We start from the raw sequence: 17551 nt of genomic DNA on the forward strand, positions 1-17551 counted from the left end.
GCGTGTCAGTGGACAGAGATTGTTAACATTAACAGAAAGTGCAGTTGGTTTACAAAAATATTTACCATTTCGTCCTTTTCTAAGACGTGTTCAGTGCAGTACAACGTTTGACAAAGCCTCTGGACATTTTAATACAAGTCTATAAATGCCTCAATGGATGGTTGAAGATCTGTTGTCAAAATGATAGTTTAAGTTGTTTGTAAAATTCTACATTTTGATGGCAACTGTCATGCAGTGTGATTCCTTCTCTTTATGGGGCCATGCAAGCCCGTATTAAGACTTGTGTGCACATTAAAATGGTCTTTTGTACAATTCTCATGACAGTGGAAGAGGTTATTCTTAGCCAGTCCACCGCACTGCATGGGGAAAAAACTACCGTCGAATACCGTGAAAGTGGTACAATCTTGAAAAATACCGTGATAGAGAACGTTGGTCATACCACCCAGCACTACTTGTGACGACTGCCAAGCTGGACTGAGTGACAGTCCTTGAGACGCCCCGTGTTGATTGATTGATTGATTACCTGCTGGATTTCTTCAGATAAGCGATCTCTCGTCCACTCCACCGATGCCAGGTGGGTGTTCACCCGAAGTGTGGTAAACGGACGGAGGGTGCGAGAGGCGACTCAGCAGCTGTTCAAACCTTCCATTCGCCTCTTCATGGCTCAGCGTATGCAGGAGCTGCAGAAACCCAGAAAGCTGCGGTTAGACTGGCACTTCAAGTCTTTTGACTGCTGTATGCTGGCACAGTTCAGTAAAGGGCACTGCAGTATAACTTACACCAAAGGAGGCTCCACTCACCTGGTGGGCATGGAGCTCAGGGACACTGGACGCACAATAAGATCCCCGACTGTCACACAGCCCACCTCCTGTGACAGTCAAAGGCGAAACCCATGATGCCATCTCTGGACTCCGAGGCCACCACTTGTCACAGGGTGACACTGCCATAACCAAACGCTGTGTCATTTGTCAGGGAGTTGCTTTGCTCAGGTCAACATGGCGAGGAATCAAAACACACCATGGCAGTGCCAGGGGCAAAACAGAAACCACCACTGAATGGGATGTCAGCCATCACAGGGCCCATGCTTAGTGGTAAGGGACCAGCTGGAACCCCAACACACAGACTGGAACCCAGTCGCCTGGAGCACACGAGGCTGTGGCCGCCCTGAACGTCAGCCCTAAGTGAGGCTGATAAACAGCTCTGTACTGGATACACGGCGCTCTCAGGCAGCAAGGACAGAGTGGCGGGTCACCAGGTGGTCCTCTTGGTTAGCCAGTCGAGGCTACAAATACACAAAAGTCTAAAGGTTTGGTCAACGGGTCTGAACAGCCGTCAGTGCTGACGCTCTCTTACCTCTGCATTTCTAAATGTGTTCCTCAAGTGATCTTCAACTTCAGGCCGCAGCAGTAGCTTGGGAAACACGTCCATCGCTCCCCTCGTGGCCTTCCAGCTAAAAGGGAACATGAAGAGAGTCAGAGATCGGCTGATGTAGGAATGCAGACGTGGAGGGCCGGTGCTCGGCGTTGGACTTTAAACCACAAGGCCTGCCTCAGAATGACCACTGGCTCCCACTGTACTAAAAGCCTAGGGTGGGGAGCCACCGGCCAAGTACTTGGTCATTAAGGACATGAAAGGCAAGCAAATGATCCATCTGTGCGACATTCAGCTTTTTGTAACGGCCGCTTGTTCAGGTTGTACGGGCAGATGTCCCAATGCCAATGACCGACTTTAGAGTCAGCCTTGCTATTTTACCAGCCCATCTCGGACCCCCAATTACTACAATACAATACAGTTTATTTTTGTATAGCCCAAAATCACACAGGAAGTGCCGCAATGGGCTTTAACAGACCCTGCCTCTTGACAGCCCCCCAGCCTTGACTCTCTGAGAAGACAAGGAAAAACTCCCAAAAAAAACCTAGGAGGGAAAAATGGGAGAAACCTCAGGAAAGGCAGTTCAGAGAGAGACCCCCTACCAGGTAGGTTGGGTGTGCAGTGGGTGTCAAAAGTAGGGGGTCAATACGACACAATACACAGAACAGAACAAATCCTCAATACAGTATAAAAAGTACGGAGCAGAATTTAACAGTAGATGATATCCCATAATAAGATTTGGATATTTTTAGAGTCCTGGAGACCTCATCCATCAAGCTGCCTCCCCATTTGGCCAGTCCACGGCTGAAACGTTGCTCGGCCAGCCAATCCGATGAAAGGACCCCTCTAACCCACGATTCCTGTGATCCTCCATCAGGGCAGGCAAACAACTTGGCAGGTGGGCCGTGGGCACCAAGTGGCACATCTGAGTACCAAGAAGAGAAACAGAACAGGTGAGGGTGAGTATTCAATTCTAACTATCATGTCACTTATGTTTTAGTGTTAATGGCTAACAACAGAGATGACGTCTGTGCAGTTAATCAGCAGCTCTAGGCAGGGTGTGCTAAACTGAAGTCGTGAGTCTTCAGCCGGAAACCGAAGGGGCATCTCTTATAGTAGCGGGCAGACCACCGCACAGTTTAGGGGGTCCTGTAACTTAAAGCTCGACCTCCCACTGTTATTTTATTAATCATTGGATTACTTGGAGAATTACTGGGAGAAGATTTTATGAAAAACGCAAACAGTCGAGTTTTATTGCTGTTTTAAGCCACAGGACATGCAGGTAAGAATTTCACACATGACAAGGTGACAACCACAAAGTCAGCCTGGGATTTATTCTCAAATTGTGTCCCCTTGGAGCCCCTTTTTAAACAGCAGACCAGCTTGCTGCGAACTGAAAAACAGAGCAATGATTGTCGATTCCTCAGAACTCCTTCCAGTTCCTAAAGCCTCCCGCCTCAATGCCCCCTTAAAGAGGAGTTGCATTCAGGAGAAGCTGTGTCACCACGACACGACACGACACGACACAAACATCCATCCTGGACTCTCCTCCTGCTCTGGCCTTAGACTGTTCACTCCTGTTCTGTCGCCATTTTGGATTCCTTTCATGTGTAACGGAGTTCAGCAGGGGGCGCTAGTGCCACAGAGGCGCCACTAAGGGTCCGTCAGAATGCGTACGCACATGCATCGTTCATTTGACGTGTCCTCTGAGCACGCCCCTCAGAAATGAACGCAACGCATGCGTGAGTCAGTGGGGGGTGCAGTGTGATAAAAGTCGAGATGTGACGTCAGGGTCTCTTTGTCTACTATCTACATGCGACAGAAAGCTGCTTTGGGACCGATGTGCGCGCTTCGATGTTTGATGAACGGCTCGATGCGGTGAAGTAAAATGAAGTTACGGTGCTTTGATATTCCAGCGTTGCGTATTCCCCATTGTAATGACGCGCACATTTTAAAAGTCCCCCATAGCGTCTCCTGCATTTTGTTTCGTTTTTTCTGCACCTTCACAACGTGATCAGAATGTATGGCGGCGTATTTGAGCCACAGAGAAAAAAAACACGGTGAGAAGCGTATTTTGTGATTAAAGTGGAAATGTCCCCTGTAATGTGCAGTTTGTCACACAAAAGGACACATCCATCTGATGTGTCTGTAAGTAGTGAGTGACGTAACGAAGGTACTTTTAAAAGGAATGTTCCACTGGCTGTCAAATGAGCCATCATTAGACCAAATTGCTCACAATTAACAATAAGAACAAATTTGAATGTGGATTAAAGACACCGGGTGCCACAGCTAACGTCTGCTTGTACCACACACGCACTTTTTTAGATTTGTGTTATTTAGATTTTTCTGTTCAGGGTGCGTCTGTTAACCGTCAAGCAGTCAAGACTCGTGTTCTACTCCTTAAAAGTCGCCGGTGAAACCACAGCTTTACAACGACCGAGGACAAAGTGACGGAACCAACCGGAAAGCAGAGCCGGGCACACTCTGGAGTCCACAGAAGAGGCACCTGTGGTCATTCAGCTGCGCTCAACACCATCACTCGTTTTTATTGTTGCTCCTTGAGAGCCACAGATGCCCATCGTCGGCCTTAAATTTAAATCGAGGGACACCCTAAGCCTGACCCTCACTCCACATGCGGAGAGGCTGAATGTGACCTTTCACGGTTTTCTCGTCATTATCTTGATTTATTTATTTATTTATTTACTAAATTAAAGATATCGGAACAAAAAGCTTCCAGAAAAGCAGACAAAGCTGGATGGAAGGGTTAAAACCAATGAAGTTGACGGGCGTCCGTTGATGAAGGAGAGACACGGCAGGCCGGTCTAAGATGGCTGTCCTCTTCGTCTTGTGTGTGACCCTAGCGGCCCGAGGGGTTTCTTACTTCTGGTAAAGAGAGTCGAGTCGAGCCACCAAACTGTCATCTGTGTGTTAAGCCGAGCCGGGCCTACAGGACGACTAAAAGTATTAAATAAAAAGAAATGAATGATTCTGAGAACAAAATAAATAGAAAAAAAGTAATCACAGAATGCAGTAATAGTACAGTAGGAATACGAAGATAAAATTGCACATATTATTTAAAATAAAATCACAGCAACCTTAACAAAAGAAAATAAGTATTACAGATGAGATGAACTAGAATATTACACATAATATTAATAATCCTTTATAGACAAAATGTAATGAAATAATAATTAATTAAAGAAATTCACGCAAGAAGTAATTTTGATAGAGAACACAGCTTTTTAATTAAAAATTGTACATTTTTAATTGCTTCATAAAGTATACACTACAGGGTTATGTATGGAATAGCATGTCGGGTAAATGGCCTCCACGACTTTCCTGGCACATACGCACTCTTTTGTCGAAATTTTCCATGACCGCTTTACATAAACGTGGCTGAATTTCGTTGATTCAGCGCTCAATTTCCTCCTTCAAGGCATGGGAGGTCGTGGGCTTGATGGCGTAAAAAAACCCCAAAGAAAAAAGTCCAACGGCGTTAAATCGCGTGATCTGGGCGGCCAATTCTGATCACCAAAACGGGAAATTACACGACCAGGAAGTGACTCGTGCAGTAATTGAATTGTTTCTCGGGCTGTATGGCATGTGGCACCGTCTTGTTGAAGCCACATGTCGTCCACATCCATATCTTGCAATTTAGGCACAAAAAGCCGGATTATCACGTCGCGATAGCGAGCACCATTAACTGTTATTGCCTGCCCAGCCGCATTTTCAAAGAACGACGGTCCGATGATGCCAACAGCCCAACATCCGCACCAAACCGTGACACGTTGTGGATGCATTTGTTTCTCAACAATCACTCGTGGGATTTTCTGAACCCCAAATGTGACAATTTTGACGATTAACAAAGCCATCAAGATGAAAATGAGCCTCATCGCTGAAGATGATTTTGTTCAAAAAAGTTGATGAAGTTAAATCACTATTCCGACCGTATTTTGTATGAAAATTACGAACTGTAGCTGCCAAACCTTCATTATTTTAAAATATTGCTCATCAATGAAAACGCGTTGTTCTTTCGTGTAGCGCTCCATTTTTAGTAACTCTGAACTGTGAGCTGTCACGCCGTCTTTTTTTTTCGTTGGCAACACGATACCGCACAAATGGCGCCAAATTCAAATCTTGCGTGAATTTTGGGACACCCGTTAAAATCTTTTGTTAAAGTTTTACTTTTCTTGCCTTTACTCGCTTACTAGGTGAAATCATACGAAAGGTGATCGGAGAGAGCTTCGGATGCAAATCATCTTTTCGCGGAAGTATTTGACAAACGTTGCAGCGTTCATCTATTTGGCTTTTGCCTTTTACAGTTTATTCATTTTCGTCAATCTGGCGCCCTTCCTTTCCCATTGTTCACCCGAGGCCAGTGCCCCCTTTGCCTCACCCTTGTCCCGGCCCTGCCGTTATGTGCAGTTGGGCTTCTAAAACGGGCAATTGAAACGACTCTTTACAAAGGTGATACAACAACTCGAGGAAACTCCAAAGTATGGCAGTCATTTTCCATTTCTGTTAACCCTGATTCGGTTTGCTGACATGAGCTGAATGTGCCCAGAGTTTGAATGCTGCAGTCTGATTTGTCTAGAAAGTCACGCTTCCTCCACTTGATGTGTTTTTCTGTCGTAGCTCTGGACTGAAAAGTTGGATTTCGTGGCGCTGGGGTGCCTGCTGCCAGTCCACTTCACTTCTAATGGAGTCGGCTCACTCCAAACACAGTTTAGTCCACAAGAGCTCTCCGGCCAGACACTGACGTAGGTAACTGAACGGCCCAAGAGCTTCTATTTCGCCACGTAGGGATGATGGCGTGCGGCCTTCCAGCTTTAGTTTCTGTGACGTCCTCAACTTAGCATGTCACTTCTGACCCTCTGTAGGTGGCTTTGCCGGTTATTCTGAACGTTCACTCGCACAACACGAAACTTTTCACTTCAATGATTCCACAGCACAGGCAGTGAAGTGCGACGACCAACACTTTGTGAATCTCAACCTCAGAGTCCAAAAGAGATGGGGCTGTTACCCCTGGCCACTCTGCTCAAGCCTCCCGTGAATTCTGCTCCCACAGACAGGAAATTCAGGGGAATTTTGTATGGGCGCCCCATCCGATTCCGCTTGTTGCTTTGAGATGTGGCGCCCCTTGGGCAGGCTGGTACTTGTGTGACACTGTGTGACACAGTGTACGGTGGCCTCTTCCTCTCGCGACTGAGATGGGGTTTGGCAGTGGGTGCAGGTGGCACTCCAATTCGGGGCTGAGGGCTGCAAACAGGTGCCCGCTGGCATTTCCTTCTACCCTCAGCAGACCCACCGCTACTACCGGCGCCTACAAACTGCATCGACCGGGGCTGCCAACAGCGAGCCGTGAGCTTCCTAAAAACAAGACGTGGAGACCGGGACACCGCGAGCTCTCCGCTAAGTGGGTCTGGAAGGCGGCTGTGTTTGCGATGGCTGTACTCCGACACACCTAAACATAAAACGACGGCTCAAAGATAAACGCGTCGGGAAGACAAACCGGCTTCGCAAAAGAATCAATGAGCGACACCGCGGGCCACCCGGCCGACATTTCGCGCTACACACGGAAGAACCGAAGAGTTGCATTGAAAGCACGGTAAGCCAACACATCAAGGAGAACAGAGACAAGCAGACCATCACAAAAATAATCACAAAGCACCCACTTACTGTGTGAAAATTAACAGCGAGAAGACGAGCACTGGAGACGATAAAGACTGAAAATTTGAAGAGTCCCGCTTACGTCTTTCTCCCCATTGGACACACAGCCGGAAATGTGCGCCGTTTGTTTGCATGGAGTTCTGGGTATTGTAGTTCTTTGTCCGTACGCATTAAGCGGAATTCTATCAGGCGTTCACTTTCAGACTTTTGACACATCAAAGTACATTTATTGGTAAGAGTGTTTCACCCTGAAAGAGCCTCACAAACCCTCCACAACACTAAGGTGGTAAAGCTGGTTAGGTAATGAGTGTAACGATAACCCACTGTGGTAGTTTCATAATGTGTCAATAAAGGCTAGTAAGAATAAATATTAAAATTAAATAAGAATGAAGAATAATGTGAACTGTGTACAGTTTTTTGCACAATTTTCCCCTCTTTTATTATTGATCTCAATTATAAAGATAGATAGATAGATAGATAGATATGAAAGGCACTATATAATAGATAGAGATAGATAGATAGATATGAAAGGCACTATATAATAGATAGATAGATAGAAGCGAGGCTGAGGTCACTGAACTGAAGGTGCGGGTGCTGTCTGGGGAGGCGGGCACCTGCAGTGCCAGCCAGAAATGGTAGCAGGCCTGATAAACCAGTGAGTGGCACTAATTGGGTGACAAAGCCATTCTGAAATGTTCTCTGAGCCTTGATGAAGCCCGGAGCATCTCCTGAGTGCCTCCATCATCCTTATTGATGGACGTGCTACGTGTTGTCTGCCCGTGAAACGTCATTCAAGCCGCCAAGGGGTCTGCCAGGACTTTTTCAGCTTTTTTTCTCTTTTTTAAATGGTTTTGTTTCCCGGTGCCCAGGAGAAGGGCACTTTGACAATGAGGTATGTGTGAAGTGCCAGGTGCAGGGCAGCTCAACAAGAACGATTGTTAATAGTTTAGGAGTTGGCTGGGACACAGTGCACACACTGCCGAGGGCTGTGCATTTGTAAAGGGAGCCCACTGTTGGAATGGGCACGGAGAGTGCGGGCTGAGATTGAGGAACTCCAAAATGGAGGCCTGCACCAGGACCGCCATTCTCTCCCTCCTTCTCTCCAGTGATGTCACTCCTGGAAGCCACTGCTCCATCACAGGGTCAGGCCGATTATCCATTGAGATGTGAAGAACTGGGCCGTGCCAGGCGATATGTGCATGATACGTAAGTACTGGTGGGCAAAAGGGACAGTAGAGGGGTCAGTCAGTGTACTCAACATTTAAAATGACAGTAAAAGAGAAGCTGCAGGGCTCAGGCGAATACGGCCAGCTGTTCTGTGCGTTGGGCTGGCACCTTGTACAGTACGCACACTTAGCTTATGTCGTGGATTTTTACTTAAAATGTAAATAATAAAACCTCCCTCGCTGGGTTCAGAGGGGGGCCGCGTCATATGGCGGCCTGCAGTACATGTAGGGGCTACGTGGCCTTAAAGGGCCCAACGCACATCCAGCAGCCGACAGGATCAAAGATGGTGCTTTAGCTACAAGAGCAGCCTCGGCGTGACGTCAAATACAAGTGAAATCCACAAGCCAGCCTGCGAGCGGGCACACTCGAGCCATACAACACCCAGTGTGACACTGTGTACTGTGCGTTTGTCACCGTGTCACTGAGCGAGTTATTAGGACTCCTAACGTGTGGCCCACTTTGGCTCTCCCACCAGCCTCAGTTCTCCATGGCATCGAGCCTCTGGTCCTTATTTACACACCTGCATCCCACAGTTTCTGCTGATTCGTCAGCTGCTAATGTCCTGTTCCACCATGTCACAAATTTTGGATTCAGATCTGGGGACTGGCAAGGCCACCTGAAGATCTCTGAAGTCAAACTCCTGACACCAGACTTAGATGACTTTTGCCTTGTCACATGGCGTGGCGCATTGTCATCATTAGACGATCGTTAACCTGTGGACATGGCAGGAGGCAACAACCCTTGACCAGGCTGTTGGAATTAACCCTCTACACGCCAATACGGCACCACCAACAACAGCCCAGAGATGAGCGGACACCAGTCACGATGGCTGCTCGGAGTCGTGCAGAAATGGAGAGTCATCAGGCCAGACGACGTCCTCAGCTGTCCCAGTTTGGTGAGCCTGGCTGACCTGGACGTGGTCTCACACAGCTGTAGAGGGTGCCGCGGTGCCAGTCTGGCCGTTCTCCTCTCATCCAACCTCAGACACTTGATTGATTTCTAGGACTGGCACTGTAGCTGATGGCAAGAACAATAACAATGGGAGCTTTGATTACTGGTCTGGTCTCTCTGATGGCTGTCGCTGCTGCACATCAACTCAGTCAGGGTGGTCAATGGGACGGTCCTTACAGGTGACACTGCAGCTGTGACCCGCTGGCCTGGCTACTCGGAGCAGCTGTTTGAAGGACGTTGGACATCTCTGGGTCTGTGGTTCTTGAGGCTGATCCTCCACTTAGCTGTGAACCCCCCAGAGATGGCACAGGGTAGGAAGGGCTGCAGGGGTCTGTGGTATCCAGGGTAAGCTTTCTCTAGGCTGGTGGTCAGGCTGTCCTCCTGGCATTGCCAGCGACCCTTATTTCCATTTGGGTGACGAGTTTCATCCTGACTGACTGGAAAATGGGAAGGAAAGGCAATCACCTGGATTGTGGCAGCTACAGGGAGTAGTGCTGCTCTCGGTGCCTGCTAGGGTCATCCGCAGTAGGATCCGAGATCACCTGTTCATCTACCAGTCTGGTGTTACACCTAGGAAGTCCACCATTGACCACATCCTGGCACTGATGGGTCTCAAATGTGAATATCGGCAGACTTTCTTTGTAGCCTTTGTCGATTTTCATAAACCATTTGACTCGTTTGATCGAGCCGCCCTGTAGGACCCTCTTGGAGTTTTCTGATTGTCATGGCCGGCCTGTACACTGGTACTGGGAGTACTGTGCAGACTGGTGGTAGAACCTCTGTACTTTTCCCAGTTGATTCGGTGGTTCATCATGACCATCATCATCATCATTAAATTCTTCCATGGGAAGCCTGAAAACCACGAGGACTGATTTAGAAACCTTTATGTTAGATAGATAGATAGATAGATAGATAGATAGATAGATAGATAGATAGATAGATAGATAGAATGAAAGGCACTATATAATGATAGATAGATAGATAGATAGATAGATAGATAGATAGATAGATAGATAGATAGATAGATAGATACTTTATAAATTCCCATACTCCAGCAGCAGTATACTGATAAAGAACAATATTAAATTAAAGAGTGATAACAATGCTGGTATAACAGACAATAACTTTGTATAATGTTAACGTTTACCCCCCGAGTCACATAGTGTGGGGTCTCCTCAGTCTGTCAGTGGAGCAGGACGGTGACAGCAGTCTGTCTCTGAAGCTGCTCCTCTGTCTGGAGATGATCCTGTTCAGTGGATGCAGTGAATTCTCCATGATTGACAGGAGTCTGCTCAGCGCCCGTCGCTCTGCCATGGATGTCAGACTGTCCAGCTCCGTGCCTACAATAGAGCCTGCCTTCCTCACCAGTTTGTCCCTCTTCTTTATGCTGCCTCCCCAGCACACCATCATGTAGAAGATGGCGCTCATCACAACCGTCTGGTAGAACATCTGCAGCATCTTATTGCAGATGTTGAAGGACGCCAGTCTTCTAATGAAGTATAGTCGGCTCTGTCCTCTCTTACTCAGATCATCAGTATTGCCAGTCCAGTCCAGTTTATCATCCAGCTGCACTCCCAGGTATTTATAGGTCTGCACCCTCTGCACAGTCACCTCTGATGATCATGGGGTCCATGAGGGGCCTGGTCCTCCTAAAATCCACTACCAGCTCTTTGGTTTTGTTGGTGTTCAGTTGTAGGTGGTTTGAGTCGCACCATTTAACAAAGTCTTTGATTAGGCTCCTATACTCCTCCTCCTGCCCACTCCTGATGCAGCCCACCATAGCAGTGTCGTCAGTGAACTTCTGCACAGGTATGAATCTACTGCCATCTCTGTCAGCTTGTCCCTAAGGACCAGAGGTTGGATGGTGTTGAAGGCGCTAGAGATGTCCAGAAACATAATTCTTACAGCACCACTGTCTCTGTCCAAGTGGAGAGGGATCAGGGTAGCATATAGATGATGGCATCCTCCGCTCCCACCTTCTCCTGGTATGCGAACTGCAGAGGGTCGAGGGCGTGGCGGACCTGTGGCCTCAGGTGGTGAAGCAGCAGCCGCTCCATGGTCTTCATCAGATGTGACATCAGAGCAACAGGCCGGAAGTCATTCCGCTCACTAGGACGTGATACCTTTGGGACTGGGGTGATGCAAGATGTTTTCCAAAGCCTCAGGACTCTCCCCTGTTCCAGGCTCAGGTTGAAGATGCGCTGTAGAGGACTCCCCAGCTCCTGTGTACAGGCCTTCAGCAGTCATGGCGATACTCCATCTGGACCCGCTGCTTTGCTGGCACGAAGTCTTTTCAGCTCTCTGCTCACATGGGCTGCTGTAATTGTGGGTGTTGATGTCTCACCTATGCTGGTATCAGCAGAAGGATGGTTGGAGGGTGCAGTACACCGAGGTGAGAGTGGGTTAGGGTGGTCAAACCTGTTAAAGAAGTTGTTCATTTGGTTTGCTCTCTCCACGTCTGTCTCGATGGCGGCACCCCGCTTCGAGCTGCAGCCAGTGATGATCTTCATCCCATCCCACACTTCCTTCATGCTGTTATTCTGCAACTTCTGCTCCAGCTTTCTCCTGTACCGCTCCTTGGCCGCCCTAACTGGACTCTGACTTCCTTCTGTACGCTCTTGAGCTCATGCTGATCACGGCCTTTAAAAGCCCTTTTCTTCTGGTTCAAAATGCCCTTGAAGTCACTTATAAACATGGCTTGTTGTTAGCATAGCAGCGTACAGTTCTTACTGGAACTCCAATGTCCATCCAGAAGTTGATGTAATCAGTACTGCAGTCAACAACCTCCTCAATGTTCTCACTATGTGACCCCTCAGGATATCCCAGTCTGTAGTTCCAGTCTCTCAGAGCCTGCTCTGCCTCAGTGGACCACGTCCTGAATGAGCGTGTGGTTGTAGGTCACTCCGTCACTCTTGGTTTGTAGTGAGGCTGAAGCAGAACCAGGTTATGATCTGCTTTCCCAAGCGCAGGCAGTGGGATTCTGGCAGTGGAGGCTCTGGATGAGGGGTCTGGGCTTGCGAGGGTCCTGATAAACACCAAGGGCCAGGCCTTTAATGACCTCCTGGGCACAGCCATCAGCAGGGGGTTTGTCTGTGGAGAGAGTGTCAACCTCATCAAGGGGTTTACTGACCTTGGCAGTGACATTCATGTGACTCAGGTGACTCTTATAATGAGGTCAGTAGATGGATGGGGGGGGGGTAGTCATTAGGTGTGTGGCACCCCCTGCTGATATCTCTGCTAAAGGACAAAAGTCCAAGTGTTTAGAGTCCTGGTGGAGACATGGACACCATCCAGTGACCTGAGACTCCTTCATGTGGGTCTCTTCAGAGGGTCCTTGGGGTCCGCTGGTGTGACTTTGTGTTGCAGCGGTGCCTCGGATTCCCACAGGGCATGCCGGGAGTTGGACTTTGCAGACACAGCCCTGTTGAGCTCCATGGGTGCTGCCAGGGGGTGCTGTGAGGACTGTGGAGTCCAATTTTGTTGAGCACCCGCCTCATGCAGAAAGAAAGAAAGAACTGCGTTTGCACTTACAAGGGAAGAGTTTCCTGTGACTAAAAACTCTTTTGTGCTTTTAAAGGTCACAAGAGAAGATAAAGAAGACAGGCACAGACGTTTCCTTCTATTAACTCTTATATACCCAGAGGCTGACTAATTTTAATACATTTCACTTTAACTCCATTACAAGCTTTCACAGATAAAGTCATTGATACATACCGTATATATGAATATATACTAATAAAAGGCAAAGCCCTCACTCACTCGCTCACTCACTCATCACTAATTCTCCAACTTCCCGTGTGGGTGGAAGGCTGAAATTTGGCAGGTTCATTCCTTACAGCTTCCTTACAAAAGTTGGGCAGGTTTTATATCGAAATTCTACGCGTAATGGTCATAACTGGAAGCTGTTTTTCCATTTACTGTAATGGAGATGAGCTTCAACGTGGGCGGAGTTTCGTAGACATCATCACGCCCCACGTAATCACGCAGTACATAGAAAACCAGGGAAGACCTAAAAAGCGCTGAAGAAAACATGCATTATATAATTGAGAAGGCAGCTAAACAATAAGAAGCGAAAGGAAGTGACATATACAACCATATTCATGAGTTCTGCTACTGAAACAAAGCACCATGTAAACCTACACTTTAAATTAAGTTCATAGACAGGCTGGAGCTGCTTGTAATTTAGTGCCTGCCCATATAAGGTCAGTCCTCAGCGGACAATCCAATAGCAAACTCCCACTAAATATTCACGGGTTAAGGACTGTGCTAATGGAGAGGAAGATGAGATGGTCAGGCTGGTGTTTGGCACAAACTCAGCGAAACTGTGAGAGAAACTTTTAAGTGCCAGGACTAAGGTAACATTAAATAAAGCTATGGACATAGCACGAGATGGCACCAGCACAGCTGGGAACCTTCGATGCAAGTACACAGAGTGGCTCACGTGAACTGGACGAAAGTGCACAGATAAAAAGCAACAGTTCCAAAGAGCGCTGAACAAAACCGAATTACACAATTGAAAAGGCAGCAAAAAATATGAAGCGCCTGATAAGCATATTCATAAATGCAGCTACTGTGGAAACAAAGCACACGGTGGAAAAAGTCAATGTCCCGCTTAAAGGAAGATATTAGTGTAAAAACCCGTGCATGCAGTGTGTCAGGTCTCAGATAAAGAAGAAGACGAGCTGTTTATTGATGCAGTAAGAAACGAATCGATGAATGAAACCTGTCATCTTTACAACGATTGACAAACACGGAATGTAACTTGAACACATCCTACAAATACTAACCTGACTGAAAGAAATAATGAGAATCAAATCCTTGATGACAGCAACACTCAGTAACACTCACAAAACAAATACTGTATATTGACAGTCATGTTACGTTATTTTTAAAATGTTCCCTTTTCTTTTCTACCTTTTTAACACACTACTTCCATCATGATATATGGGTATATATATATGTATATATATATAACCCGATCTACATACTCAATAATGGATACTTTATTCGCCATCAGTGATTGTTTTGGTAAAGCCATACTCGTGTAATCATTAGATGAACGGTAAAAAGTAAGAGCGTAGGGAGGATGACTCATTGAGGCATGCAGGCTGTAGTCGCCAACTCTATCTGAATTGGCGATCACATTTGAAAAAACATATCTTTTCAAGTTCTATTTAGTCCATATGTGTCAAACTCAAGGGCAGGGCCACATCCGCCCGCGTGTAATTATATCCGCCCGAGATCATTTTATATACTGTATTATTGTTATTAAAGCCGGTATATGAAGCGCTGGTAACACAATAAACTACAGATCCATAATGCAGCGCTTCAGCTGCCTTGCTGAACACTTACCGCTTACTAGAGTTATGGCGCACTGAGTTTGCACGGCGCTTTGTGACTTTGAAGAACAAAAGTCCGCCTACATGCTCGAACCTTGTGCATGTTTGGTAGCACATATCTGTGTGAGAAGCTCTTCTCAGTGATAAAGACTAACAAAACAGCACACAGGAGTCGCTCACTGATGAGCACCTGCAGTCCATCCTGAGAATCTCCACAACACAGAACCTCACAGCAAACAGAAACGAACCTGTGGCCAAAAAAAGATGCCAGGCGCCCAGCTCTAAAATGACATCTGAGCAAAGACAACTGAATGATTTGATTTGTTATTGCACGTAAGAGCGGGAGTCAACCGTTTTAACAAACAGCGTATTGCACTGATACGAAATAGCTGTGTGTGTATATATGTAGATATGTATGTATGTATATATGTGTATATGTATAGATATGTATATATATATATATATGTTTATGTGTGTGTGTGTAAATATATATATATATATATATATTTATATATATATATGACAACAACACTCATCACTCATAACAGTGACAAAACAATTACATTGACAATCAGGTTACGTTATTTTCAAAATGTTTCCTTTTCTTTTTCTCTTTTTCATTGCTTCTTTAACACACTACTTCTCCGCTGCGAAGCACGGGTATTTTGCTAGTATATATATATATTGGGGAGGACCCTGGCTGGCCTGGATGCCCCTTCACTGTATGTTCAGCCTTGGACTCTGCAATACCTCCCCCTGGACTCTAGATGGCAGCCCCCCGGGTTGGAGCACTGCCTCGGTTTCCTGCAGGGCTCCATGGGAATTGGAGTTGGGTGCAGCCCTGTAGGGTCCCGCAGGCCGCTGGGACTCCTGAGCCGGGACTTGGCATTGGCAGTCAACCAGCTGGAACACTTCTGGGTGGACTAGAAAAAGGGGCCAGCAGCCACCACTCAATGGCCGGAGTCGGGAGGAGGAGGACGAAGCTTGTGTGTGGAGGAGTAAAGGTGGCAGGAAGAGAAAAGGAAAGAAGAGACTGAGTTTGGGCTGATTAGGGCACCGTGTTGTGTGCAGGACGTTTATATACATAATTTCAATGAATCTTACCTAATAACTAAGAGAATACAAAGAGATTATGCTGTATAACTCTGCAGGGAATATTTATAAACAGTGTGGGAGAGTTTAGAAGGGCTTAAAATATATAAAAATAACCAGATGAACATATGGTTTCTGATTCGCGGATTTTCATCTATCGCGGGGGGGTCTGGAACGCAAATCACGATCGAGGAGGGATTACTGTAGATAGATAGATAGATAGATAGATAGATAGATAGATAGATAGATAGATAGATAGATGTGAAAGGCACTATATGATAGATAGATAGATAGATAGATAGATAGATAGATAGATAGATAGATAGATAGATAGATAGATAGATAGATAGATAGATAGATAGATAGATAGAAAAGATTCAGCCTGGGCACACACAGGCGCCGAGACAATCGTCCCAGAAAGACGCGGCTTTGTTTTCTTCGTCTGCCTTTATATAACACAGCACAGCACAATGCAGCAATCAGCCCTAATTACTCAGTCCTTTCCTTTCCTTTCCTTTTCTTTTCTTTTCTTTTCTTTTCTTTTCTTTTCTTTTCTTTTTTTCTTTTCTTTTCTTTCCTTTCTTTTCTTTTCTTTTCTTTCCTTTCTCTTTTATTTCCTTTCTCTTTTATTTCTTCTGCCACCTCCACTCCTCTCTCTCAAGTTCCGTCCTCTGCCTCCCGACTCCGGCTCCCCTTTTGTAGTTCACCCGATGACCTTCTCTGATGACGACTCCGGATTCATCCGTGGGGCCCCCACAGGGTTGAGCTTCCAAGCTCTGTGGCCCCCATGCAGTCCAGGGGGCTGCCCTCTTGCTCCTCTTCCAGTCCCCTGATTCTCCAGGCCTCCCGCTGGGGTAAGGACCCCGGCCATCTATCACAATATACTTTATATAAATATATATATAGAAACAGATAGACAGAGTCTTTAGGAAAAGCCTACCAAAAAGTCCTCGGCAGCCGTCGATCTGGCGCTTGGTGAAATGGGAGTCTCACGCACACGCCTCTTCGCTTCTCAGACAAGGCCTCCCATTCGATTGGCTGGCTGTCCGTGTGATACGTGACAGTCTTTGATCTCTTTAGTGTCCGAACTCCTTCCTCTCCCAAGCTGTGAACCAATCTGGTGATTCCTCATCCCAGGCGCCCATCCGTCTGCAGGTTCTAAAGTCATCAGTACATCCTGAGGCATCCTAGCCGTTCCCTGGACTTCTGTTTGTTTGCCCCGTTGTTACTGGGATGGCTACGATTCAAGAAAAGAAGATGCTTTGGTAACTGTCCTTGTCCATCTTAAAACATAAACACTACACACACAATGAGGGACGGTCGGCGTCCTCACCCAGCCGGGATCCCCTCAGAGTGGAGGGCCAGGGGACACAGCATGCACATGGCACTGTCTCCCCCAGAATGTTAGGTTGCATCGTGGGCATCGGATCTGCGGGTGCTGCCAGGGGATGCCACAAGGACTAGCAAGGCCTAGTTTGTGGGGCTCCTGCCTTACCCAGAAGTGCCCCCGGGTCGAGCCTTTGGGACCCCGGAAGTACTTGGCAGGGATTACTTACAAGGAGCTGCCAGAGTTGGGAGGAGGAAGACAAAGCTTGCTGGGCGGCGATGGATGAAGATGGCGGATTGCAGTGTGCTGCTTGTGCTTCATACTTCAGCTGATGCTGTGGGAAACGTTTCCCGGGGGAAAGCCGCTCACACAAAAACCTGGATAAGGGAAGGAAGCTGGCGATGGCAGAAACCTGGCATCTTAGAAAAAACCCATTTACGAGCACAGATCCACTTAACGGAGTTCTCTTTTGTCATATAAATACGATAAACGCAACAAAATGAAATGCCATTGAGACAACAATCGGAAAAGAAGGACGGAGCTCATCGACATCAACGTCGAGATTCGTGAGACA

The 17551-nt window shown here is 46.9% G+C and overlaps 1 long non-coding RNA gene across 1 annotated transcript; it reads right to left on the minus strand.

Annotated features, from left to right (window-relative positions):
* Window positions 1–603: 603 nt before the first annotated feature.
* On the minus strand, window positions 604–7155 carry LOC120520557. The gene is made up of 3 exons (XR_005631880.1): window positions 7051–7155; window positions 1354–1450; window positions 604–680 (listed from the first exon to the last, which is right to left on the minus strand). It is a non-coding gene; the product is annotated as an uncharacterized LOC120520557 (long non-coding RNA).
* Window positions 7156–17551: the final 10396 nt, after the last annotated feature.

Source organism: Polypterus senegalus, unplaced genomic scaffold (assembly GCF_016835505.1).
Source record: "Polypterus senegalus isolate Bchr_013 unplaced genomic scaffold, ASM1683550v1 scaffold_370, whole genome shotgun sequence".
NCBI lineage: Eukaryota > Metazoa > Chordata > Cladistia > Polypteriformes > Polypteridae > Polypterus > Polypterus senegalus.